At 45.4% G+C, this 26,976-nt stretch overlaps 1 long non-coding RNA gene and 1 pseudogene across 4 annotated transcripts; one reads left to right on the top strand and one right to left on the bottom strand.

Moving 5' to 3' along the window:
- The first annotated feature begins 265 nt into the window (after positions 1–265).
- Positions 266–26,305, top strand: LOC118392139 (ATP-sensitive inward rectifier potassium channel 10-like; annotated as a pseudogene).
- LOC127906778 (uncharacterized) lies at positions 3,152–6,236 on the bottom strand. 4 transcript variants are annotated; one of them, XR_008062829.1, is made up of 4 exons: positions 5,992–6,236; positions 5,232–5,725; positions 4,896–5,183; positions 3,152–4,304 (listed from the first exon to the last, which is right to left on the bottom strand). It is a non-coding gene; the product is annotated as an uncharacterized LOC127906778 (long non-coding RNA). The 4 variants fall into 4 exon arrangements; XR_008062828.1 differs by lacking the exon at positions 3,152–4,304 and having other exon boundaries at positions 4,828–5,039; positions 5,112–5,183; XR_008062827.1 differs by lacking the exon at positions 3,152–4,304 and having other exon boundaries at positions 4,828–5,183; positions 5,256–5,725.
- Positions 26,306–26,976: the final 671 nt, after the last annotated feature.

The following is a 26,976-nucleotide window of genomic DNA, read 5'->3' on the forward strand; positions in this document are numbered from 1 at the left end:
TGAAAGAGATGTCAGACCATGTCAGGGATTAAAGCACATTTGTAAACGGTTGATCCAGCATCTCTCATTCACAGATAATTCTTTGTCTTTATTTGCTACTTTTATTTTCTTATTCATATTTTTTTTTTAGGTCTACTTTTTTCCCCCAACTGCGTTCTGGGTTAGGGTTTGTAAGTAAGGTCTAGCTAGACCTGTCGTATTCGGCGCATGTGACAAATACTATTTGATTTGATTTGATACTCCATGTTGCTTTTCTATTCCAGTGTTTGAATGGGGAATAAGTGAGCCCTGTTTCTGTCCATCTCGACCGAGCCAGCCTGATGTGCTGCAGACACAGGAGTCCCTTAGCATTATATAGAGGGTTTTTTTACGTGAAAAGACAGCTGCAACTTCACTCTGAAAGGGGGATTTTTACTTTGAAAGGGGAGCTGCTGCTCCATCTGAAAAGAGAGGGATGAAGAGAACGAGTAAGAGAGAGTTTTAAATGGACCACCTTGGACAGCAACAGGCCTGCCTCTGTCCACTTGGAAAATGTTATTGTGTGTCACATTTATAATCTCCCTATCTTTCTCTCCCCATGCCCCCCCCCCCCCCCAAAAATGTCATCTCTTTCATTCATCCCCTTATCAACTTTTCTCCTCTATTCCTTTCATATTCTCTCCTTTCTCACAAACCCCATGTTTTCAACTTGTTTTTCATCAACTTTATCTCTTCGTCTTTCTGACCCCCTCGCCCTCTTCACCCCTCTTCCTCACACTCCTTTTCCTCCCGCTTATCCACTCAATCTCCCCCTCAACCCTGGTTTTCGATCCCTCTCCTCCCATAAAGCTGCAGCCATGACCTCGGCCACTCCCCCGTCCTCACGTGGCTCCTCCCCCGAAAAGGTGTGTCACTCAATGACCCAGACGGAGGTTCTGAAGCCGCTGCTGGGGGCGGTGGGGGAGGCAGCGGCAACGGTCTGTGCGCTCCGACGGAGACGACGCGTTCTCTCCAAGGACGGGCACAGCAACGTGCGCATCGAGCACGTGAGCGGGCGCGGGGCGCTGTACCTGCGTGACATCTGGACGACCTTCCTGGACATGCAGTGGCGCTACAAGCTCTTCCTGTTCTCGGCCACCTTCGCCGGGACCTGGTTCCTGTTCGGGGTTCTGTGGTACCTGGTGGCGTTGGTGCATGGAGACCTGCTAGGTGAGGATGGAGGGAGGGGAAAGGGGGAGCAGAGGGTGGAGAGGGCAGGGGCGGAGAAAGAGAGAGAAGGCGACAGAGAACGTAAGTCAAGAAGAGGGAGAATGAGAGAGGTGTAAGAATGTGCCTTCCTTCGTTTAGCCCTTTCTCGGGTCATATCCGCAATTTGTTCTTCAACCGCCTGGCATGTCAAACAATCTGCTCAGAACTTGCCTCTTTCCCTGTATCTCTGATCTCCCTCCTTCCAGAGTTTGACCCGCCGTCCAACCACACCCCGTGTGTGATGCAGGTGCAGACCCTAACGGGGGCGTTCCTCTTCTCGCTGGAGTCCCAGACCACCATTGGCTACGGCTTTCGTTGCATCACAGAGGAATGTCCTGCCGCCATCATCCTCCTCATCCTCCAGCTTGTCATTACCATGGTTCTGGAGATCTTCATCACAGGAACCTTCCTCGCCAAGGTACCTCACCGTGTCCTGGGCATATCAATATCATGGTTACGATTACCATCCCATTCATTAATAAAGCCTAGCACCACACTACACTCAACAGATTCTTGTGTACATCAGGAATGGTCCACCATCCAAAGGACATCCAGCCAACTTGACACAACTGTGGGACGTATTGGAGTCAACATGGGCCGGCATCCCTGTCGAGCGCTTTCGACACCTTGTAGTCCGTGACCCCAGACGAATTGAGGCTGTTCTGAGGGCAAAATGGGGTGCAACTCAATATTAGGGGTTCCTAATGTTTTGTACACTCAGTGCCCAATACTATGAAACATTTGAACTTTGGATCGACACACATGACCAATGTTCGGTAATATAGTCTGGCCACCATATGCACTGCATCCATACGTCCAACACACAACAGTACAACTATATGCACTGCATCCATACGTCCAACACACAACAGTACAACTATATGCACTGGCCGTACTCAGCACTGGACTCCTGTGTAAACAACAGTGTTAATTATCTTCCCCTTTCCTCTCTTATCTACGAGGGTCGGGGTTATCATTCTGGCCCCTCAATAATAAGACTTACAAGCCCTTTCTTTATTTTTCACTCAGTTATGTGTGTGTGTGTGTGTGTGTGTGTGTGTGTGTGTGTGTGTGTGTGTGTGTGTTGGGGCTGGAGGTTAAAATGATAGGAAGTGCATGTACATGTATTGTACTGTATGTATTGATAAGGAGACGGACGGCAGGTTGTTAACAGGACATGTTACCGGTAGCATTGTGGGTAGTGTAGTTCACCATGCTACATTGTGTGGCTCTGACACACTCCCCCCCCCCTCCGTCTTCCTCAGGTGGCGCGGCCCAAAAAGAGAGGCGAGACAGTGAAGTTCAGCCGGCACGCCGTGGTGTCCAATCACGAGGGCCGACCCTGCCTCATGATCCGAGTGGCCAACATGCGCAAGAGCCTGTTACTGGGCTGCTCGGTAGAGATAGTGTGTGTGTGTGTGTGTGTGTCTCTGTGTGTGTGTTAGTGATTGAGGATTACAAAAAGAAAAACATATTTCCTGAAAAAATGGATCACCATGTTAGATATAAGTTGTTGTCATGTTGTCAAGCTTCTTCAGGATTCTCACTCATGTACCGCCATACAATTTAATATGACTCCATTTTGGCTACCAGGTAACAGGGAAGTTGCTCCAGACATCCCAGACCAAGGAGGGGGAGACGGTGCGACTGGACCAGAGGAACGTTCCCTTCCAGGTGGACATGTCCAGCGACAGCCCCTTCCTCATCCTCCCACTCACCTTCTACCACGTCATTGATGACAGCAGCCCACTCAGAGCCTGGGCCATCAAGGGTACGAGTCTCAGTGACGTTGACACTTTTATTGCAGTGGGCAAAATCAGGGTCACACAGAGTGATTCTTGGTAGTTTTAAACACATCTACTGTGAAACAAAAGTACACACCTCACACACATGGTTACGGGCTTAAAAAAGAAGAAGACACCTGTCAGATATAGAGTTAAAATGTATTCAATTTTGAGTTTGCATCCCAATATTACACTTTCTATACACATCGCAAGAAGACTGAAATATAACAAAACAGTTTGACATAGAAACACAAGATTTTAGACGTTTCAAAAAAAAATAAAAATCTGGATTAAAGTATGAAAAATATGAATAACATTCCACACACAAAGCCAAAGAGTGCGCTTTTGGTCATTGACTGCAGGAAATGGCTGCCATTATGTTTTCTTTGCGCATGTATGATGAGTAACCTTGCCTGACACCCGAAGAGTCATTGGAGTTGTGTATTCTTGTTCTTTAGGCCCCATTTTATGTCAAGTGTCCTGAAAGCCATGTCTTCACATGGGAGTAGTATAGTAGGCAGGCATAGTGTAGTTACAGGTACAGTGTAGTGTTCAGGTGCAGTGTCGTGTTCTCCTTCCCAAGGTGCTGTTGTAGCAGTGGTTTTTTGGGGTTTAGTGAACTACGGTACTGTACAGTCCGTGTAAAGTAGGTGAAGTTGTTGCTATCGTTTACATCTCTTGATCCTCAATGGGAGGAGAGGGTCCGTTGGGGTGTGGGGACTGAAACCAATCTGTGTGGAAAGAAAGAGAAGGGTGCATTTAGGGAGGTTCGAGCTGAGTGTTGTGATGGAGAGAGGGGACATTGGCAGTAGAGGGATGGGGGAGCATGTTTGTGTGTGTGTGTCTGTGTGTGCGCATGCATTCTGTATGTGTATATATGCGTACTGAATGTTTATGTGTGTATTCTTACATACTATGTGTGTGTTTTGAGGGACCTCACCGAGAGAGGGCTCTCTCTCTCTCTCTCTCTCTCTCTCGCTCTGTGTGTGTGTGTGTTTGTGGAATGTGTGTGTAAGTGGGTGCCAGGGTGTCTCATTAGAAGACAATGGGGTACAGTCCGATACAGTGAGGGGTGGGGGATCCTGTTACAGTAGGACAGGCCTCTCATCACCACTAACCACAGGGTTATTACCGACCCACTCTGAATGCTGATCTACCTCTACACTGCTCTACCTCTCCACTACTACGCTGCTCTACCTCTCCACTACTACGCTGCTCTACCTCTCCACTACTACGCTGCTCTACCTCTCCACTACTACGCTGCTCTACCGCTCCACTACTACGCTGCTCTACCTCTCCACTACTACGCTGCTCTACCTCTCCACTACTACGCTGCTCTACCTCTCCACTACTACGCTGCTCTACTGCTCCACTACTACGCTGCTCTACCTCTCCACTACTACGCTGCTCTACCGCTCCACTACTACGCTGCTCTACCTCTCCACTACTACGCTGCTCTACCGCTCCACTACTACGCTGCTCTACCTCTCCACTACTACGCTGCTCTACCTCTCCACTACTACGCTGCTCTACCGCTCCACTACTACGCTGCTCTACCTCTCCACTACTACGCTGCTCTACCGCTCCACTACTACGCTTCTCTACCGCTCCACTACTACGCTTCTCTACCTCTCCACTACTACGCTGCTCTACCTCTCCACTACTACGCTGCTCTACCTCTCCACTACTACGCTGCTCTACCTCTCCACTACTACGCTGCTCTACCTCTCCACTACTACGCTGCTCTCTCCACTACTACGCTGCTCTCCCACTACTACGCTGCTCTACCTCTCCACTACTACGCTGCTCTACCTCTCCACTACTACGCTGCTCTACCGCTCCACTACTACGCTGCTCTACCTCTCCACTACTACGCTGCTCTACCGCTCCACTACTACGCTGCTCTACCTCTCCACTACTACGCTGCTCTACCTCTCCACTACTACGCTGCTCTACCTCTCCACTACTACGCTGCTCTACCGCTCCACTACTACGCTGCTCTACCGCTCCACTACTACGCTGCTCTACCTCTCCACTACTACGCTGCTCTACCGCTCCACTACTACGCTGCTCTACCTCTCCACTACTACGCTGCTCTACCGCTCCACTACTACGCTGCTCTACCGCTCCACTACTACGCTGCTCTACCGCTCCACTACTACGCTGCTCTACCTCTCCACTACTACGCTGCTCTACCTCTCCACTACTACGCTGCTCTACCGCTCCACTACTACGCTGCTCTACCGCTCCACTACTACGCTGCTCTACCGCTCCACTACACCTCTCATCACCACTAACCACGGGGCTATTACTGACCCACACTGACCAGTGATCTACCTCTCCACTCCTGCGCTCCTCTACCTCTCCCCTCTGAAACTGACTCTCACTCCCTCTCCACTCCTTCACTGCTCTACACCCTTAGAGAAAAGGTGCTATCTAGAACCTAAAAAGGGTTCTTTGGCTGTCCCCTACCCTTTGAAGAACTAGTTTTGGTTCCAGGTAGAACCCTTTCCACAGAGGAGTTTTGGTTCTACCTGGAACCAAAATGTGTTTTTCTATGGGGACACCTGAAGAACCCTTTAGGAACCCTTTTTCTAAGAGTGTATCTCTCAATTCCTTTGCTTCTAACTCTCTACTCCTTCACTGCCATACTTCTATTTTTCCACTCCTTTGCTGCCCCTCCACTCCTCTCTGATACTGACTCTCCTTCCTATCTCTCCACTCCTTCACTGCTCTACCTCTCCACTCCTCTCTGATACTGACACTCACTCCTCTCTGATACTGACTCCTTCCTATCTCTCCACTCCTTCACTGCTCTACCTCTCCACTCCTCTCTGATACTGACTCACTCCTCTCCACTCCTCTCTGATACTGACTCACTCCTCTCCACTCCTCCACTGCTCTACCTCTCCACTCCTCTCTGATACTGACTCTCACTCCTACCTCTCCACTCCTCTCTGATACTGACTCTCACTCCTACCTCTCCACTCCTTCACTGCTCTACCTCTCCACTCCTCTCTGATACTGACTCACTCCTCTCCACTCCTCTCTGATACTGACTCTCACTCCTACCTCTCCACTCCTCTCTGATACTGACTCTCACTCCTACCTCTCCACTCCTCTCTGATACTGACTCTCACTCCTACCTCTCCACTCCTCTCTGATACTGACTCTCACTCCTCCACTGCTCTACCTCTCCACTCCTCTCTGATACTGACTCTCACTCCTCTCTGATACTGACTCCTTCCTATCTCTCCACTCCTTCACTGCTCTACCTCTCCACTCCTCTCTGATACTGACTCTCACTCCTCTCTGATACTGACTCCTTCCTATCTCTCCACTCCTTCACTGCTCTACCTCTCCACTCCTCTCTGATACTGACACTCACTCCTCTCTGTTTTATCTGCAGCACTGTGTGGTATGTATGTATGCTTATCTCTCTACATCTCTCTTCCTGTGCACCCCATCGTTCTCTACTCACCGAAGCAGTTCTCTTTCTCTCTCTATTTCCTGTCTATCATGAATTTCTGTCTAGTTGAGCCGCCAGACTCCTCCTGTTAAATTGACTGTGCTCAGATTATATGGTATTGTATTACTGTACACGTAATAAGGCTTTTAAATGATGCCTGATCCCAGATAACACTCCATTTTGCTTTGGCTTCATGCGGTGTACCTTGAAAATGTAAGTAATATCTGATCAAATCATAATACTGTATAAAAGTAGCATGCATAATACTACTATTAGAAGTATCATAATACTAATAGTACATAAAACTACAGTCATTTCCCCTGCAGTATCTATGGATCTTGCTTCTAATACGGCCTCCTCTCACAGTAGGTCTGCTCGCAACTCCTCATGATGGATTTCTGTAGATATATCTGGACCTCTTTGCAATGGCTCTGGTGAATGATGTTCTCCGCAACACGGTGAACCATTTCGTCTTTGTCTACATTGATGACATCCTCGTCTTCTCCTGCTCCCTCAAAGAGCACGTGCTCCATGTCCAGCAGGTTCTCCAGCGCCTTCTGAAGAACCAGTTGTTCGTTAAGGCGGAAAAGTGCGAGTTTCATAGCCCCACCATTCCCTTTCTGGGCTACATAATCTCTGCTGGGTGCGTCAAGATGGATCCCAAGAAGGTGAAAGCGGTGGTGGATTAGCCTCAGCCTATGTCCAGGGTGCAGCTGCAACACTTCCTAGGGTTCGCCAACTTTTATCACCCTTTTATCTGGGGTTACAGCACCCTGGCTTCCCCCCTGTCTGCCCTCACCTCTACGAACTGGGCATTTTGGGATCTTAAGCTGCATCACTGTGCCTTTTCCCACCGCCTCATCGCCACAGAGAGGAATTACGATGTGGGGAATCGGGAGCTTCTCGCGATGAAGATGGCATTGGAGGAATGGAGGCACTGGCTTGAAGGGGCGGAAGATCCATTCATTGTGTTGGACCGACCACAAAAACCTGGAGTCTCTCCGCACTGCTAAGAGCCTCAACTCCAGGCAGGCGAGATGGGCCCTGCTAATTACCCGGTTCAAATTTCCCTCTCCTACCTACCGGGGTCCAAAAACATCAAGCCGGATGTCCTGTCTCGTCGCTATAACCCCACAGCTACCACCCCGGAGCCCGAGACCATCCTTCCCACCTCGTGCCTGGCGACGGCACTCAGCTGGGGTATCGGAAAACAGGTCTGGGAGGCGCAGCGGTCCCAGTGAACGCTGATGGGGTCCAGATAACCGGATGTTCGTGCCTGACGCTGTCCGCTCCGCAGTCCTGGAGTGGGCCCATTCCTCCAGGCTTGCCTGCCACCCGGGCCTTTGTGCGACAATGATTTTGGTGGCCTACCATGGTTCCCGACGTTTCTGCCATTGTTGCCGCCTGCACAAAACCCCTCGCCAAGCTCCAGCTGGCCTCATCCAACCTCTGCCCTCATCACCCCTGGTCTCACATCTCTTGGACTTTGTCACAGGTCTCCCACCGTCTGCTGGCAACACCGCCATCCTGACCGTGGTGGATCGCTTTTCCAAGGCTGCCCACTTAATTCCTCTCCTCAAGTTACCCTCTGCCAAGGAGATGGCCCAGCTCAGGGTGCAGCACGTCTCCGCCAACCCCACCACCTGGAGCCAGCAGCTGGTGTGGGTGGAATATGCCCGCAACACCCTTCCCTGCCATGGGCCTATCACCGTTTGAGTGTTACCTGGGGTCACAGCCCCCGCTCTTCCCTGAGCAGGAAGAGGAGGTTGGCATACCTTTAACCCAGATGTTTTTCCGTTGCTGTCGTCGTATCTGGAGGAGAGCCCAGTCGGCCCTCCCCAAGACCGCCTCCAGGTATCTACGATAAGCGGATCGCAATCAACCGGCTCCCCGGGATCGTTGAATCCCGCAAACTCTCCCCCCAGTTTATCGGCCCGTTCCCCATCTCCAAGATCATCCCACCTTTCATGTGTCCAGAGTCAAATCCATGTCTCACAGCCCTTTGTCTCCCGTTTTTCCAGTCTCTCTTTTCTCGCCCTCCTGGTTTTTGACCCTTGCCTGTCCTGACTCCAAGCCCACCTGCCTGACCACTCTGCCTTACCCTGACCCAGCCTGCCCTCCGGTACCTTTGCCCCACCTCTGGTTTACTGACCCCTGCCTGCCTTGACCTGTCTATTGTCTGCCCCTGTTGGAATATTAAACTACTGTTTACTCAATGTGGTCTGCATCTGGGTCTTACCTTCATACCTGATAGAGCATGTCTATGTTTGAATAGAATCAGCTGGCAGTGGCTGGGTGGAGGTGGCAGTTGTGGTAGCCACTGGGTGCCCAGGGTTGGCAAAGTTGTTGTTGCTGGGAAAACTGGGAACCGTGCAGATGCTGGGGCCGGGACTGTAAACCACAGATTGGTGCTGGGACTGTGAAATAGGAACTGGGATCCAGGAACCAGTGCAAGTGACGGGTCGGGATCTGTAGAGGGGAGGAAGGACAACCTGAGGAGCAAGCATACACACAAGCAAGCCCTAGACCCGGAGGTCAGTGGTGGTACTCCCTTGTAGCCTGCTCATTCCGGCTGAAGATCTAATGTTTGGTCCTTCCTCCGCACCCCTTCCATGTTCTGGTTTTGGGACGAGTGCTAGTGCTGGCACTGGGTTGCTGGCACTGCTTTGACCATTTCAATGCAGAGGTGCGTGTCGTTTGGGTTGTTGGGTGGTTCTTGACAGGTCTTGGCATGCCTCCCCACTGACTGCCTGGTGGAGGATGATACAGTGTGAGGGGTGAAGGCAGCTCAGTGTCCAGGAGGTCTGAGGCAGTAAGGGGCAGGGAGGAGGGATCTGGGCCTGTAAGGTCAATAGGGACAAGGGAGTAGAGGGGAGGTCAGGTGTAGTAAGGACCAGGGGGAGTGGATCTGGGTCAGTAGGGGCTAGGGTGGAGGGATCAGGGACAGTAAAGAGTGGAGGAAGGTAGGGGGAATGGAGACAGGTATTAGAGGGGAAGCCGGTTTCCTTGAGGGGATAAGGAGCTTTGGGGGTTGTGTTTGTTGGCGTTTGGGTTATAGGGTGGTCTTCTTGTCTGGTATCTTGTTGGTGTTTAGTTTTTTTGTTTTCTTCCTCTTGCTTTTGGTGACTTCTGTCCAGTTTGGATGGTGCTGTCGCTTTATCTGACCAATTGTACTGTATTTTTGCGCTGTTTTAAACTTTTTTTGTACATAATGTTTCCATCATTTCCTATGACTGAAAAAAGCTTCTTGACATCAGAACAGTTATTACTCACCTCGGTCTGGACAAAGATTTTTCTTTAATGAGGCGGACGCGAAGGATATACTGCTCTTCCCAGACCAGGCCCAAAAGAAGAGACATAGCTACAGGGGTTGGCGAGCCAGATGCCTGGCGAGAGTATTTAAATATATATTTCACCTTTATTTAACCAGGTAGGCCATTTGAGAACAGGTTCTCATTTACAACTGCGACCTGGTCAAGATAAAGCAAAGCATTGCGACAAAAACAACAATGCAGAGTTACACATAAACAAATGTACAGTCAATAACACAGTATGTGGATAATCCGCCTCTACCCTCCGTTCTACTGGCGAACGTGCAATCACTGGAGAATAAACTGGATGAGCGCCGTTCAAGATAATCGTATCAATGAGACATTACAAACGATAAAATCCTGTTTCACCGCATCGTGGCTGAACAAGGACATAACCCAGCTAACTGTATATTATTTGTCTGTGCATCGGCAAAACAGAACAGCAGCCTCCAGTAAGATCAGGGGGTTGGTCTGTGTCTCTTTATTAACAACAGCTGGTGCACTCTCTCTAAACTACACTCAATGAGCTGTAAAAGGCCACAAACAAACAAGAAATTGCTCATCTAGAGGCTGAGCTCCTAGTGGCCGGGGACTTTAATGCAGGAAAATGAAATCCATTTAACCTCATTTCTACCAGCATGTGAAATAAATCTCTAAATCACCTTTACTCCACACAGACACGTACAAAGCTCTCCCTTGCCCTCCATTTGTCAAATCTGACAATAACTCTATCCTACTGATTCTTGCTTACAAGCAAGTACCAGTTATGTGCTAAATATGTAAGTGGTCAGATGAAGTGGATGCTAAGCTACAGGACTATTTTGCTAGCACTGACTGGAATATGTTCCGGGATTCATCTGATAGCATTGAGGAGTATCCCACATCAGTCACCGGAATCCTTAATAAGTACATCGACGTCGGCCCCACAGTGACTGTACGTACATACCCCAACCAGAAGCCATGGATTACAGGCAACATTCGCACTGAGCTAAAGGGTAGAGCTACCGCTTTCAAGGTACGGGACTCTAACCCGGAAGTTTACAAGAAATCCTGCTATGCCTTGTGACGAACCATCATATACAAGCAAAGTGTTAATACAGAACTAAGATTGAATCATACTACAGCGGCTCAGATTCTCGTCGGCTGTGGCATGGTTTGCAAACTATTACGACTACAAAGGGTAGCACAGCCGCGAGCTGCCCAGTGACACGAGCCTACCAGACGAGCTAAACCACTTCTATGCTCGCTTCGAGGCAAGCAACACTGAGGCATGCATGAGAGCATCAGCTGTTCCGGACGACTGTGTGATCACGCTCTCAGTAGCCGACATGAGTAAGACCCTTAAACAGGTCAACATACACAAGGCTGCGGGGCCAGATGGATTACCAGGACGTATGCTCCGGGCATGTGCGAACCAACTGGCAGGTGTCTTCACTGACATTATCAACATGTCCCTGATTGAGTCTGTAATACCAACATGCTTCAAGCAGACCACCATAGTCCCTGTGCCCAAGAACACAAAGGCAACCTGCCTAAATGTCTACAGACCCATAGCCCTCACGTCCATAGCCATGAAGTTCTTTGAAAGGCTGGTAATGGCTCACATCAAAACCATTATCCCAGAATCCCTAGACCCACTCCAATTTGCATACCACCCAAAAAGGTCCACAGATGATGCAATCTCTATTCCACACTGCCCTTTCGCACCTGGACAAAAATAACACTTATGTGAGAATGCTATTCATTGACGACAGCTCAGCGTTCAACACCATAGTACCCTCAAAGCTCATCACTAAGCTAAGGAACCTGGGACTAAACACCTCCCCCTGCAACTGGATCCTGGACTTCCTGATGGGCCACCCCCAGGTGGTGAGGGTTGGTAGCATCACATTTGCCACGCTGATCCTCAACACTGGAGCTCCCCAGGGGTGCGTGCTCAGTGCTTAGTAACCAATTTATTTATCCTGCTGAGGCAGGCTCTGTTTCAAGTTAGCTTCTTACTTCATCCTTCTAGCTAGCTAAGTAATACTAGCCAGCCTTTGCCGGGAGCTAGCCATCTGAATGACATGCAGTTGAAGTCAGAGGTTTACATACACCTTAGCCAAATACATTTCAACTCAGTTTCACAATTCCTGACATTGAATCCGAGTACACATGCCCTGTCTTAGGTCAGTTAGGCTCACCACTTTATTTTAAGAATGTGAAATGTCAGAATAATAGTAGAGAGAATGATTTCTCAGCTTTTATTTCTATCATCACATTCCCAGTGGGTCAGATGTTTACATACACTCAATTAGTATTTGGTAGCATTGCCTTTAAATTGTTTAACTTGGGTAAAACGTTTTAGGTAGCCTTCCACAAGCTTCCCACAATAATTTGGGTGACTTTTGGCCCATTCCTCCTGACAGAGCTGGTGTAACTGAGTCAGGTTTGTAGGCCTCCTTGCTCCCACATGCTTTTTCAGTTCTGCCCACACATTTTCTATATTGAGGTCAGGGCTTTGTGGCCACTCCAATACCTTGATTTGTTGTCTTTAAGCCATTTTCCCACAACTTTGGAAGTTTGCTTGGGGTCATTATCCATTTGGATCCACTTGCAACCAAGCTTTAACTTCCTGACTGATGTCTTGAGATGTTGCTTCAATATATCAATATAATTGTCCTCCCTCATGATGCCATCTATTTTGTGAAGTGCACCAGTCCCTCCTGCAGCAAAGCACCCCCACAACATGATGCTGCCACCCCAGTGCTTCACGATTGGGATGATGTTCTTCAGATTGCAAGCCTCCCCCTTTTTCCTCCAAACAAAACAATGGTCATTATGACCAAACATTTCTATTTTTGTTTCATAATACCAGAGGACATTTCTCCAAAAAGTATGATCTTTGTCCCCATGTGCAGTTGCAAACTGTAGTCTAGCTTTTTTATGGTGGTTTTGGAGCAGTGGGTTCTTCCTTGCTGAGCGGCCTTTCAGGTTATGTCGATATAGGACTCATTTTACTGCGAATATAGATACTTTTGTACCTATTTCCTCCAGCATCTTCACAAGGCCCTTAGCTGTTGTTCTGGGATTTATTTGCACTTTTCGTACCGAAGTATGTTCATCTCTATGAGACAGAACGCGTCTCCTTCCTGAGCGGTATGACGGCAGCATGGTCACATGGTGTTTATATTTGCGTACTGTTTGTATGGTGGTACCGTCAGGCATTTGGAAATTGCTCCCAAGGATGAACCAGACTTGTGGAGGTCTACAATTTTTTTTCTGAGGTCTTGGGTGATTTCTTTATATTTTCCCATGATGTCAAGCAAAGAGGCACTGAGTTTGAAGGTAGGCCTTGAAATACATCCACAGGTACACCTCCAATTGACTCAGGCTAATTGACATAATTCATCAGAAGCTTCTAAAGCCAGGACAATTTTCTAGAATTTTCCAAGCTGTGTAAAGGCACAATCAACTTAGTGTATGTACACTTCTGACCACTGGAATTGTGATACAATGAATTATAAGTGAAATAATCGGTCTGTAAACAGTTGGAAAAATGAAGTATGTCATGTACAAAGTAGATGTCCTAACCGACATGCCAAAACTATAGTTTGTTAACAAGAAATTTGTGGAGTGGTTAAAAAACGAGTTTTAATGACTCCAACCTAAGTGTATGTAAACTTCCAACTTCAACTGTATAAGCGACTACCAGTTGTGCACTCATTCTCTGAGAGTTGTTTTTTTGTTTGTTTGGGGGAATTGCAAACACCGTCAGCAGCGTCTCGGGTTTTGCCTACTTCTCTAGTGAAACGGCTCCGAGCTGGGGTAATTTGTTTCACTTCTCAGGCCTGTGCCAAGAGAGGGCGGACTTAGCCGTTTGAGAGAGTGGTGTTATGGTGTTGGCGTAGGAACCAGCGTAGGAACTGGGGCAGGTTCTGAAGAAAAAGCTCCTCTGACTAACTAGACTGTCTACCACATACCATGCATTTTGTACTATATGTATGTATGTATGTATGTATGTATGTATGTATGTATGTATGTATGTATGTATGTATGTATGTATGTATGTATGTATGTATGTATGTATGTATGTATGTATGTATGTATGTATGTATGTATGTATGTATGTATGTATGTATGTATGTATGTATGTGTGTGTGTGTGTGTGTGTGTGTGTGTGTGTGTGTGTGTGTGTGTGTGTGTGTGTGTGTGTGTGTGTGTGTGTGTGTGTGTGTGTGTGTGTGTGTGTGTGTGTGTGTGTGTGTGTGTGTGTGTGTGTGTGTGTGTGTGTGTGTGTGTGTGTGTGTGTGTGTGTGTGTGTGTGTGTGTGTGTGTGTGTGTGTGTGTGTGTGTGTGTGTGTGTGTGTGTGTGTGTGTGTGTGTGTGTGTGTGTGTGTGTGTGTGTGTGTGTGTGTGTGTGTGTGTGTGTGTGTGTGTGTGTGTGTGTGTGTGTGTGTGTGTGTGTGTGCGTGCTGGAACCTTAATTGGGGAGGATGGGCTTGTGGTAATGGCTGGAGTGGAATGGTATCAAATACATGGTTTTCAGACATTATTATGAGCCATCCTCCCCTCAGCAGCCTCCACTGGTGCATGCATACGTGTGTGTGTGTGTGTGCTTGTGCATTCGTGCATGGGCATGTGTGTGTGTTACGAAACACTGTTTTTGCCTCAGTGAGAGCAGTACTGGGTTCAGGTTAGGATAAGGGCTGTTTTCACAGATGACGGAACATCTCTGAGTGTGGGCTGTTGACGCAGGTGTGTGCTTGTTGGAGTGTATATGCCTTGTAGCGTGTTATTTGTGTAATGGTGGCTGTGTGTTAGTGAAAGGTGATGCGCATGTTAATGGTATCATTATGTATATGTTTTCTTTAATGGGTCTTTGTATGAATGTGTGATCGGATTTCAGGAACAACCGCTTGAACAGTGTGCTTGATGTCCTTTATGAGTATAGTCATTTTTGTTTATAGTAAGTGTGTGTTTTTGTGAGTAGCTGTGTGGGTTTTATGTTTTGGAGCAGGCTTGTGGAAAGAGAGTGTGTGTATGGTAAGAGGCCACACACTAACTTCTCTCAATGGACTGTGTTTATAGCTCAGTCGCCATGGTGCAACTTTAGCATTGGTTTTACGCAAGGAAGTCCCACGCCATTTAGTCCATTCATTTTGTGATCTGGATTCAGCAGAGAAATCAGATGGTAAGTCAAGATATAACATTTAGCCTGTTGTTGTTACAGCCCATTCTGGCTCATGCATATTTAGTGCTAAAGAGTTTGTATCTTTCTTTCATTCTCTCTGTCGTAGGAGGGGGATGGACGGATCCGGATCTGGCAGACTTTGAGCTGCTGGTGATCATGAGTGCCACCGTGGAGCCCACCTCCGCCACCTGCCAGGTGCGCACCTCCTACCTGCCTGACGAGATCCTGTGGGGGTACGAGTTCCCCCCGTGGTCTCCCTGTCCCCCTCGGGGAAGTATGTGGCCGACTTCGCCTTCTTTGACAAGGTGGCCAAAACAAAGACCACCCCCCTCGTCAAACAAGCCTCGCCCCCAAGCCCAGCCATGCGCTCCTCCCTTTACCATGGCAGCAACAGAGGGGGCGCGGAGGAAGGGGCAGACCCGGAGAAGATCAAACTGGAGGAGGGCTATAGAGGGGAGGAGAGGGGGAGGGGCAGGGGGCGAGATAGTAGTCTTCTCAGTGTCCGTATCAGCAATGTCTAGAGAGAGAGCACTAGTAGGATGCAATGAGAGAGCAAGGAGATATGATAGGAGATATGTATGGACATTGAACAATTATCAAGTGAGAAAACATTATTGAATGCAATAGAGAAGAGCTGCCCCCCTGTTGGGAAACGTGAACACAAAACACACACACTTACACACACATGCACTTGTCTTTTGGATTTGATGGGAATGTATCACCCCTTGTGGTTGATGAGGATTCCACAAGCAATAACCTGGAAAGGGACAACATACTTTACATCTGATCTGGGTTTACTGTACTGTAATCAAAGATGGACGAAAGGGGCTTTTTAAACTTCATATGTCTGTATTTTTTTATGAAAGTACTTGTGTAACTATAAAGGTTGACTGGTTTATGTGAACATAACATGGTTTACTTGGACATAATCACAGAATCATGGTACTGTCTGTTTTTTACACAAAAAGGTACTGGGAGTGGAAGCACTGGAAAACAAACTATTTTTCTTGAAGGATTTTGACTGAATATATCATATTGTATGTATGTGCATTTGTCCCTATCGATGCGAACAATGCCAGTACTCATTCTTCTGAATATATGTTTAGCAGGGCTGGGGTAAATTACGTTTCAATTCCAGTCAAAAAAGTAAAGTAAACCAAATTCCAAATCCAAAAGGTCCTTCTTGAAAAGCATTGAAAATAATTGTAATTTCAGTGTACATCCTCAATTGTCTGGCATTGAAATGGAATTGACACCAACCCTGATGTTCAGAGTTTGTTCTTTTATGTTTTCTTTTCACTGGAATATATGCATTGAAGATGTATGTTAACAATACTAAAAGCACTTTAACTTGGTGGAAAATTGTACTTTACACAATGGTGAGTAATGGGACTAACTTCCTAATTTCATGCGCTGTGTGTGTCTGTGTGCATGTGTGTGCAAGCATGTTTATATGAGTCAATGTGAGTGCAATTCTGAATGTGTATGTACTTCTTATTCAGAATGCACTTCAAAACCTGAACACTTATGCCTTTTGATATGTCAATGTCATTTTTACAGTCCAGTCGTGGCCAAACGTTTTGAGAATGACACAAATATACATTTTCAAAGTCTGCTGCCTCAGTTTGTATGATGGCAATTTGCATATACTCCAGAACGTCATGAAGAGTGATCAGATTAATTGCAATTAATTGCAAAGTCCCTCTTTGCCATGCAAATGAACTGAACACCAAAAAAACATGTCCACTGCATTTCAGCCCTGCCACAAAAGGACCAGCTGACATGTCAGTGATTCTCTCATTAACACAGGTGTGAGTGTTGACGAGGACAAGGCTGGAGGACACTCTGTCATGCTGATTGAGTTCGAATAACAGACTGTAAAGCTTCAAAAGGAGGGTGTTGCTTGGAATCATTGTTCTTCCTCCGTCAACCATGGTTGGTTGCAAGGAAACACATGCCGCCATCATTGCTTTGCACAAAAAGGGCTTCACAGGCAAGGATATTGCTTCCAGTAAGATTGCACCTAAATCAACCATTTATTGGATCATAAAGAACTTCAAGGAGAGCAGATCAATGGTTGTGAAGAAGGCTTCAGGGCACCCAAGAAAGTCCAGCAAGCGCCAGAAATGTCTCCTACAGTTGATTCAGCTGCGGGATCAGGGCACCACCAGTACAGAGCTTGCTCAGGAATGGCAGCAGGTAGGTGTGAGTGCATCTGCATGCACAGTGAGGTGAAGCCTTTTGGAGGATGGCCTGGTGTCAAGAAGGGCAGCATAGAAGCCACTTCTCTCCAGGAAAAACATCAGGGACAGACTGATATTCTGCAAAAGGTATAGGGATTGGACTGCTGAGGACTGGGGTAAAGTCATTTTCTCTGATGAATCCCCTTTCCAATTGTTTGGGGCACCTGGAAAAGACAAGGTGGGCACTACCATCAGTCCTGTGTCATGCCAACAGTAAAGCTTCTCAGCCAAGGGAGTGGGCTCACACACAATTTTGCCTTAGAACACAGCCATGAATAAAGAATGGTACCAACACATCCTCCGAGAGCAACTTCTCCCAACCATCCATGAACAGTTTGAGGCAAACGTGATAACTAAGTGGCTCAGGGAACAAAACATCAATGTTTTGGGTCCATGGCCAGGAAACTCCCCAGACCTTAATCCCATTGAGAACTTGTGGTCAATCCTCAAGAGGTGGGTGAACAAACAAAAACCCAAATTCTGACAAACTCCAAGAATTGATTATGCAAGAACCGGCTGCCATCAGTCAGGATGTGGCCCAGAAGTTAATTGACAGCATGCCAGGGGGTGGATTGCAGAGGTCTTGAAAAAGAAGAGTCAACACTGCAAATATTGACTATTTGCATCAACTTCATGTAATTGTCAATAAAAGCCTTTGACACTTATGAAATGCTTGTAATTATACTTCAGTATTCCATATTAACACCTGACAAAAATATCTAAAAACACCGAAGCAGCAAACTTTGTGGAAATTAACATGTGTCATTCTCAAAACTTTTGGCCACGACAGTACATTACACCAACTCCTCTCTACTATGATATCATTAGCATTGCCATTCAGAGGATATTGACATCCTTTTCTATGGTGCCAGTAAATGTACTTTGTAATGCCTGTCAGAGCTGTGTAGGTCAGAGGGTTTGGTTCATCAGGGCCACGTTAAGTAGCCAAACGTTGTCGAACGTTGCAGATAGAAATACCACGAATAGAGCTGACCTGATTCCTTATTCTACATGTCACACAGAGCTGTTTGTTTTACTTAGAATATTTTGTATATGCTATGTCCTGCTGAACGTGCCCCATGTCTGTGATTGTTTATAATGTGTTGCCAGGCCAGGGCCCATCTCTAATAATGGAACATCACCCTACACCGTAAAACAAAGTGTTTAGGATCTGAATTTGGATTTAAACGAGTCAAATAATTCAGATGAAAACACGGCACAGTGTTTCGATTGTAAACGGCGCAACATTTTTTCTTCGCATGTAACACTTTTTAGTCACATAAACACGTTTATTCAGCACAAGGCGTATAGGTTTTAAACACCGAGGGTATTTGAACACTACCCTATTTGCATACTGTACAATCCAGCATGTCTTTTGAGTGAATGAGAGAGATACCCACCCATGACTGTATTTGTTAGTGACAGTGAAATGGTTGTTGCAATTCAAAGAAGCCTTCACCAAGCGCCTGCCTAAGTTAATGCGTTTCAATTTAAAGTAAACCCTGTATGACCACAAATTATACATTTCATAAGGCCTTTAGTTATGGCTTAGATATCATCGACACTATAGTCTGATCCTGGCTCATGGACCACATCAGACCTGCGAGTCACAACACGCTGGTTCGTGAAGTGATTAGTAATTCCTATTGAAATCCAGCCAGAAAATGAATAGCCAACTATTTGAATCTTTTATCAGCCAAAACCTGCACTCAGAATGACTGCTATGGCGAAGGACTTCTTGTGAATTTCCAGCAGACTAGACGCTTATGATATTTCTGCCTTTCTCAGTTCCCCTAAAGGAAGTATTATAAAAAAAAAGGGAAAAGGAGAATGAGAAAACCTTAAAATTGCACCACCATCTAACCCTGCACCTGTACACTATCCCCAACAAAACCCCCACCCCATCACACTACTTGGCCCTAAACAATCGTACACCAGGCTGCATGGGCACCCCCATAGTTGACACAGTGCTTTCTCTATCCCAACTGTACACTCGATCTGACTATGCCTTCCTGCACATTTCTCACTTCGTGAAATCTCCCTTCTACACACACGTTACAATCCTTGGCACCTAAAGCACCGAAGTGGGTTCGGAACGTAGGCCCTCACAGAATAGCAAATACAGTTCCTTTAGAAGGTACTCATACCTCTGGACTTAATCCACATTTTGTTGTGTTGCAGCTTGAATAGAAAAATATATATAAAATACATTTCTCAGCCATCTACACACAATACCCCATAAAGATAAAGTAAGAAATGTGTGTTTTTTTTAAATTGGTGTAAATGTATTGAAAATGAAATACAGAAATATCTAGTATTCACACCCCTGAGTCCATACTTTGTAGAGCACCTTTGGCAGTGAATACAGCTGTGAGTCTTTCTGGATAAGTCTAACAGCTTTCTACACCTGGATTGTGCAACATTTGCCCATTATTATTTTCTAAATTCTTCAAGCTCAGTCAAATTGGTTGATCATTTTCAGTTCTTGCCATAGATCTTCAAGTAGATTTAAGTCAAAACTGTAACTCAGCCACACAGAAACATTCAGTCTTCTTGGCAAGCAACTCCAATGTAGATTTGGCCTTGTGTTTTAGGTTATTGTCCTGCTGAAAGGTGAATGCATCTCACAGTGCCTGGTGGAAGCGGACGGAACCAGGTTTTCCAGTAGGATTTTGCCTGTGCTTAGCTCCATTACGTTTATTTTTATCCTGAAAAACTCCCCAGTCCTTAACGATTGCAAGCATAGCCATAACATAATGCAGCCACCACTAAAATTGGACAGTGGTACTCAGTAATGTGTTGTATAGGATTTGCCCAAAACATAACACTTTGTATTCAGGGCAAAAAAAGTGAATTGCTTTTCCACATTTTTTGCAGTATTACTTTAGTGCCTTGTTGCAAACAGGATGCATGTTATTATTCTATAAAGGCTTCATTCTTTTCATTTTGTTGTGACTGTTTTAAAGTGACCAGTGATTGGCCCCATGTTGAAATCCCTGAGCGGTTTGCTTCCTCTACGGCAACCGAGTTAGGAAGGGCGCCTGTATCTTTGTAGTGACTGGGTGTATTGATACACCATCCAAAGTGTAATTAATTACTTGCCAGTAAGAACCCTACTGTTATTCCCCACACTTACAGTATTTGATTATTCCACTTCTTCACAATTTTGCTAGTGTCTGACATGCCTACTTGTGTCTTTGAAAATGATTTATATGTGACTATGTATTTTTTCAGCCCATTCATGGACAGTTTTGAGTAACTCCTACAGATACACATTGGATATTAAATGCTCCAGGACAATTTAGTATAGTGCGCATGCTATGCAACGATGGTAGAGGGGGACTCACAAACACATATATTTTGTCTATGTAGTGTAAGAGGATGGCATGAGTTTTCAGCTAGTATGAATAAACCACCTGAATATTAATATACAGTACATTTGGAAGTAATCAGACACATTTGACTTGTTGGAGTCCACCTGTGGTAAATTCAATTGATTGGACATGATTTGGAAAGGCACACTTTTGTCTACGTAAAGGTCCCACAGTAGACAGTGCATGTCAGAGCAAAAATAAGGACGTGAGGTCAAAAGAATTGTCCATAGAGCAACGAAACAGGATTGTGTCGAGGCACAGATCTGGGGAAGGGTACCGCAACATTTCTGCAGTATTGAAGGTCCAAGAACACAGTGGCCTCCATCATTCTTAAATGGAAGAAGTTTGTAACCACCAATACTCCTACTAGAGCTGGCCGCCCGGCCAAACTGAGCAATTGGGGGAGAAGGGCCATGTTCAGGGAAATGACCAAAAAACCCGATGGCCGCTCTGACAGAGCTCCTCTGTGGAGATGGGAGAACCTTCCAGAAGGACAACCAACTCTGCAGCACTCCACCAATCAGGCCATGATGGTAGAATGGCCAAACGGAAGCTACTCTGCAGTAAAAGGCACAAGACAGCCCACTTGGAGTTTGGCAAAAAGGCACCTAAAGGACTGACCATGAGAAACAAGATTCTCTGGTCTGATGATACTAAGATTGAAGTCTGGCCTGAACGCCAGAGTCACGTCAGGAGGAAACCTGGCACCATTCCCACGGTGAAGCATGGTGGTGGAAGCATCATGCTGTGGGGATGTTTGTCAGCGGCAGGGACCAGGAGACTAGTCAGGATTGAGGCAAAGATGAACGGAGCAAAGTACAGAGAGATCCTTGATGAAAACCTGCTCCAGAGCGCTCAGGACCTGACTGGGATGACTTTTCAACAGGACAATGGCCCTATGCACAGAGCCAAGACAATGCAGCAAAATCAATGGAGCAAAATCTATGAATGTCCTTGAGTGGCCCAGCCAGAGCCCGATCTCTGGAGAGACCTGAAAATAGTTGCACAGTGACACTCCCCATCCAACCTGACAGAGCTTGAGAGGATTTGCAGAGAAGAATGGGAGAAACTCCCCAAATACAGGTGTTCCAAGCTTGTAGCGTCATACCCAAGAAGACTCGAGGCTGTAATCACTTCCAAAGATGCTTCAACAAAGTACTGAGTAAAGGGTCACATAATGACATCGTATAATGTTACTGTTACCCCAAAAACACCACATAATTTTAGGATGGTTAGTTGAATTGGGCCCCCCCCCCCCGCAAAAATTATCATGCGGCCAAAACTCAACTGCCCATGCCATTATGCAGAATGTGCCTAACATTGTTTTTCATGTAGGCTACACTGTCCCGAAAAATCATCCTGTTGTCCCTCATTTATTTATTTTAAATGCAGGCCTGGCGTCGAGCGCAAAACTGAGAAGACCCCGTCTGTCCTTCGGAGTTTGATGCAGATTGTTTGCCGATAAAGTCATGCTAAGGTATATAAGTTGTTGTTCTGAACACACACTACAGTGTTTCAGGTTTATGGTCATGTTACAACAGTATGCAGGAGGGAGATTCCAAGGTGTGAGAACTGTGCAGGAGGGCATGCGACAAAGGAGTGTGACCTTTCGGTGGAAAAAGTAGAGTGTTTCAATTGTGGGGGTGGCCATGTTGTTTGGGGTCAGAAACGTCCTGTGCGAGTGAGACAGGTGGAAGTTTCCAGGTTGAGAGCAATGCAGAAACTGTCATATGCTGAGGGAGTGAGGAAAGTAGAGGATGGTAGGCAAAAGGTGAGGGAGACTGAAAGGATCCTTGTGAGTAGTAGGCCAGTACAGAGTGACCCGAATATTTTAGTAAAGTTGGCTTATTGGCGTTTATTGCTATCATTAATTGTACCACGCAGATGGTAAGGAAATCCCAGAAGATTGAATTGGTAGCAGCAGCAGCAGAGAATGTATGTATGTATGTATGTATGTATGTATGTATGTATGTATGTATGTATGTATGTATGTATGTATGTATGTATGTATGTATGTATAAACAAATGTGCAATGCAGTTTCTGAACAGTGAAAAGCAGCAATACGCAACAAAGCGTCTAGTCTGCCGAAAACCACATGAAGGAAGAATCCAACGTTATGCGTCCTTAAAAAACTGCCAATAACAAATTACAGTTTTTTTTTCTTCGATGCGTAGCATATTGAAAACTTTATAGCCTATTGTTTTTACCCTTCGTAAAACAAAAATTGTCCACCTCACGGTTCAACTGTGATAAATGCATCAGGGCATTACATGCATATAGGCCTACAGTAGGCGTCCACTGTATGACTGATATTTCAAAAACATATATATAAAGGAAGAGAAGCTTAGGCCTACAATGGAAGACTTTACTGTAATTTCAACAGTCGTAAAAAAAACAGTAGAATACCGTAAATGTGTCTTACAGCACACTGAAATACTTTTCTGTAAGTTCTACAGTAAAACACTGTAGAATGCACAGTAAATACCTATGTGAGAGCGGCATTCTCACATAGATATTATTTTTTATCTAGGTGGGTGAGGGCAGTGTGGAGTGCAATTGAGATTGCTTCGTCTATGGAACTGTTGGGGCGGTATGCATATTGGAGTGGCTCTATGGTGTCTTGGATGATGGAACTGATGTCTGCCATAACCAGCCTCTCAAAGCCCTTCATGATTATAGATGTGAGTGCTACAGGGCAGTAATCATTGTGGCTTGAAGCCTTAAGAGTTCTTGGGGACAAGAATGATGGTGGTCATCTTAAAACATGCGGGGATTACATACTAGGACAAGGAGAAGTTGAAAATGACTGACTATTCCTGCCAGCTGTTCTGTCCCTAGTGGCGAGTTGTGTTGATGGAAATTGGGCATCACGTGTCTTAATGACGTGGAGTTGAAATCGACAGCAACCAGAAAAGCAGCTTCTGGATGTATGTTTTTGCTGCTTGGTCATAGCCTCGTACAGTTTGTTAAGTGCCAGCTTGTTCTTTTTCTTGTCCTGAGGTAGAATGTATAAAAACAGTCACGATAACAGATGAAAACTCCCTCGGGAGGTAGAAAGGTCGGCATTTGACCATCAGGTATTCCAAGATGGGTGAACAATGGGTCAACACTTCCACCGCGCTCGAGTCAATTTCCTGACTCTACTGTCCTGTCTACAACATGTACGGAGAATCCATCGACTTGGATAGCCATGAGGGGCCTTGTCCGAGAGCCGTGTTTTAGAAAAGCAGAGAATATTGTCGTTTTGAGAGTCCCATTGGTAGCAAATACGCGATCGGAGGTCCTCCGTCTTATTATCAAGTGACTGTACATTGGCCAGTAGAATGTAGGGAAGAGGTTTCCGGTTCTCCCTTCACCTTAAACTTGCCAGTATCCACCCTCTCTTGCCTGTGTAACATTGGCGTTTCCTCTTGGGTAGCCTGAAAATTGGGTCGAAATTACAGAAAGAGCCCAGGGCAGATGAGTTGGGAGTCAAGGTCAAAGTCAAAGTTGAAGCCGGAATTGAGGTAAGTAAACTGCCGATCTGATGTTCACAAGTTTCATGAAAAGAAAGTAAAAATAAACTAAAAAAGAATCACAAAAAATGCTAAATTGGGTTGGAGCTTGCAAAATGGTGGCCATCCAGTGAGGCGACATCTTAGAGGAGCACCAGAAACCTTTAGAACACTAGTGGGTGAACGGTATTGTTGTTTCTGACTCATTAACATATGTCGAAATGTATTGCAAAAGGAAATAACAAAATAGCGTTAAACTGGGAAAGATTAAGGTTAATCTGTGACACTGGAGGGCAGGAGTTAAGATAGCAATGAATGGTGGATTGGCAGCTGTGGGTGAAAATGTAGCACTTGGAAGAAAAAGGAAATGAGGAATATATGAATAGTTATTTAACTACAGGTACAGTAGATGTGAGCGAAAATAGTTGTAAGTAGCACTAGCAATTGTTGTCCGTTAGTTTACTTCAATCACCGTAGGGATGGTCAGGTATAGAAACTTTTTTCAAATAAGGGGGATTATAAATGATGCAAACAATTAAAATGAACCTACAATCTATCTGCAATATTACAGCGGATCTATCCCCCAGAAAGAAAAAACAACATAGGAGGGTGTCTTGTAATAGGCTACATTTGTTGCACTCGTTAGTGAGAATGCTGTCTCACGTGCTCGAGGTCACCAAGTTGCTCATCATTACGCACACCCGTCACCATCGTTACGCGCACCCAGATTCACCTGGACTCCATCACGTCATTGATTGCCTCCCCTATATCGGTCACTGTTTCATTCCTGTTTCACTTGTCCACATGCTGTTCTTGTTTAGTTTCATGTCTATTTACTATTAAATCCTCGCCCTGTACTTGCTTCCCGTCTCCCAGCGTCTGTGGTTAGAGAACCGTTACAGAATTTAACTGATATGTGGTAGTAGTTCCCTAAAAATGTCATTTATACAGGGGACAGATCAGTAGCATCAAGTCTAAAACCTTCAAATGGTTGAATGGCTAGACATGTCCTTTTCATCGGTTTTTCCCTGTAGTCACTGTCAGTTTAGAAGCCTTTAAGGCCTTAAATCAAGTGATGTAAAACACCAAATATCAGTTATACTATAATATATAATTACATATTCACTATTAGCAATTGCTGAAAAGTTTTTGTAATACAATTCAAAGTCGTGTATTGTAGTGATGGGAAACAGACTTCCTGAAGGCTCCGGCGCTTTCACCAAATTGTGCCGAAAAACGGTTAATTACTCACAGCTTCATTATCAGTGATATCTTCTTGCCAGCAGTACATAATCAGATATACTTTATATCAAAACTCTAGGGTGCAGCGGTAAGTCGTTGGCTTTAGTAGCCTATAAAGAGTTGAAATACCAGGTATGCATCTTACTTCATGCTTCCATTTTTGTCTTTAAGTTGACTATTCAAAAATGGAATCTATGGCATTAATTTAGGATGCTTAAGACACAAAACACATTTTAAAATAGTGTGCCTTCAACGGGACTCGACCTCATGTCCCTGAATGTTCCATACTCTACCTAATAAGCTACCGGTCAGGTGAAACGTTTGTATAAAATCCTAACTATATTTGTAACTATATCTGTTCACCCCGCTATCATCCAGAAGACGAGGTCAGTACAGGTGCATCAAAGCATGGAACCGAGAGACTGAAAAACAGCTTCTATCTCAAGGCCATCAGACTGTTAAACAGCCACGACTAACAGTGAGTGGCTGCTGCCAACATACTGACTCAACTCCAACCCCTTTAATAATGGAAAATTGATGTAAAAAATGTATCACTAGCCACTTTAAACAATGCCACTTTATATAATGTTTACATACCCTACATTACTCATCTCACATGTATATACTGTAATCTATACCATCTGCTGCATCTTGCCATCTTGATGTAATGTATCACTAGCCACTTTAAACAATGCCACTTTTATATGTTTACATACCCTACAGTACTCATCTCATATGTATATACTGTACCCGATACCATCTACTGCATCTTGCCTATGCCGTTCTGTACCATCACTCATATCTTTATGTACATATTCTTTATCCCTTTACACTTGTGTGTATAAGGTAGTGGTGGAATTGTTAGGTTAGATTACTCGTTGGTTATTACTGCATTGTCGGAACTAGAAGCACAAGCATTTCGCTGCACTTGCATTAACATCTGCTAACCATGTGTATGTGACAAATAAAATGTGATTTATTAATGTACAGTGTCCAGTAGAGGTTGGTGTTTGAAAGCAGTTTGGAATTGATGAAAGCACCATAACCACGGCAAAATCAGTGGGATCTCAAATTTTGCAGCACGCGGTTTGAAAAAGCACGTGATCAAATGAAGCTCTTCGGATGTCATTGATGACGAACTTCTGATAAAGTGATACATGGATCAGCACACTGCTTCGACGTTATCTGCTTATGCCCAGTTTACACCACGACAAATTTCAGTCGAAAAACATATGGCAAAGCGAAATCAAAACTGGATGGTGTTCAGAGATAGATGGGAGGGGTTGAGTGGAGCTGAAGGATGGAACTAGAAACAAACTAAAGATAACCATTGTAAAATATACCGTGTCCGTAAAATACATATAGTATGTATAAGCTGAAACTACAAGCCTCAGAGTTGTTGTCCATTAGTTTACTCCAATTAGGGAAGAGGTGGTAGGGTTAGGGGAAAATAAATATTTTTTAAATATATGAGGGATTGGAAATTATGTAGACAATTACATTGATGGAAGCCACAATCTATCTGCAATATTAAAGCTGATCTACCCCCTGAACAAATATAAGTGGCATCAGCCATTGAGCGCTTCAGTAAGGCCATTCTACTGTCAATGTGTCTATGGAGATTGCATGGAGGTGTGGTCGATTCTATACACCTGTCA

This window comes from Oncorhynchus keta, chromosome 13, assembly GCF_023373465.1.
Source record: "Oncorhynchus keta strain PuntledgeMale-10-30-2019 chromosome 13, Oket_V2, whole genome shotgun sequence".
In the NCBI taxonomy this organism is placed as follows: domain Eukaryota; kingdom Metazoa; phylum Chordata; class Actinopteri; order Salmoniformes; family Salmonidae; genus Oncorhynchus; species Oncorhynchus keta.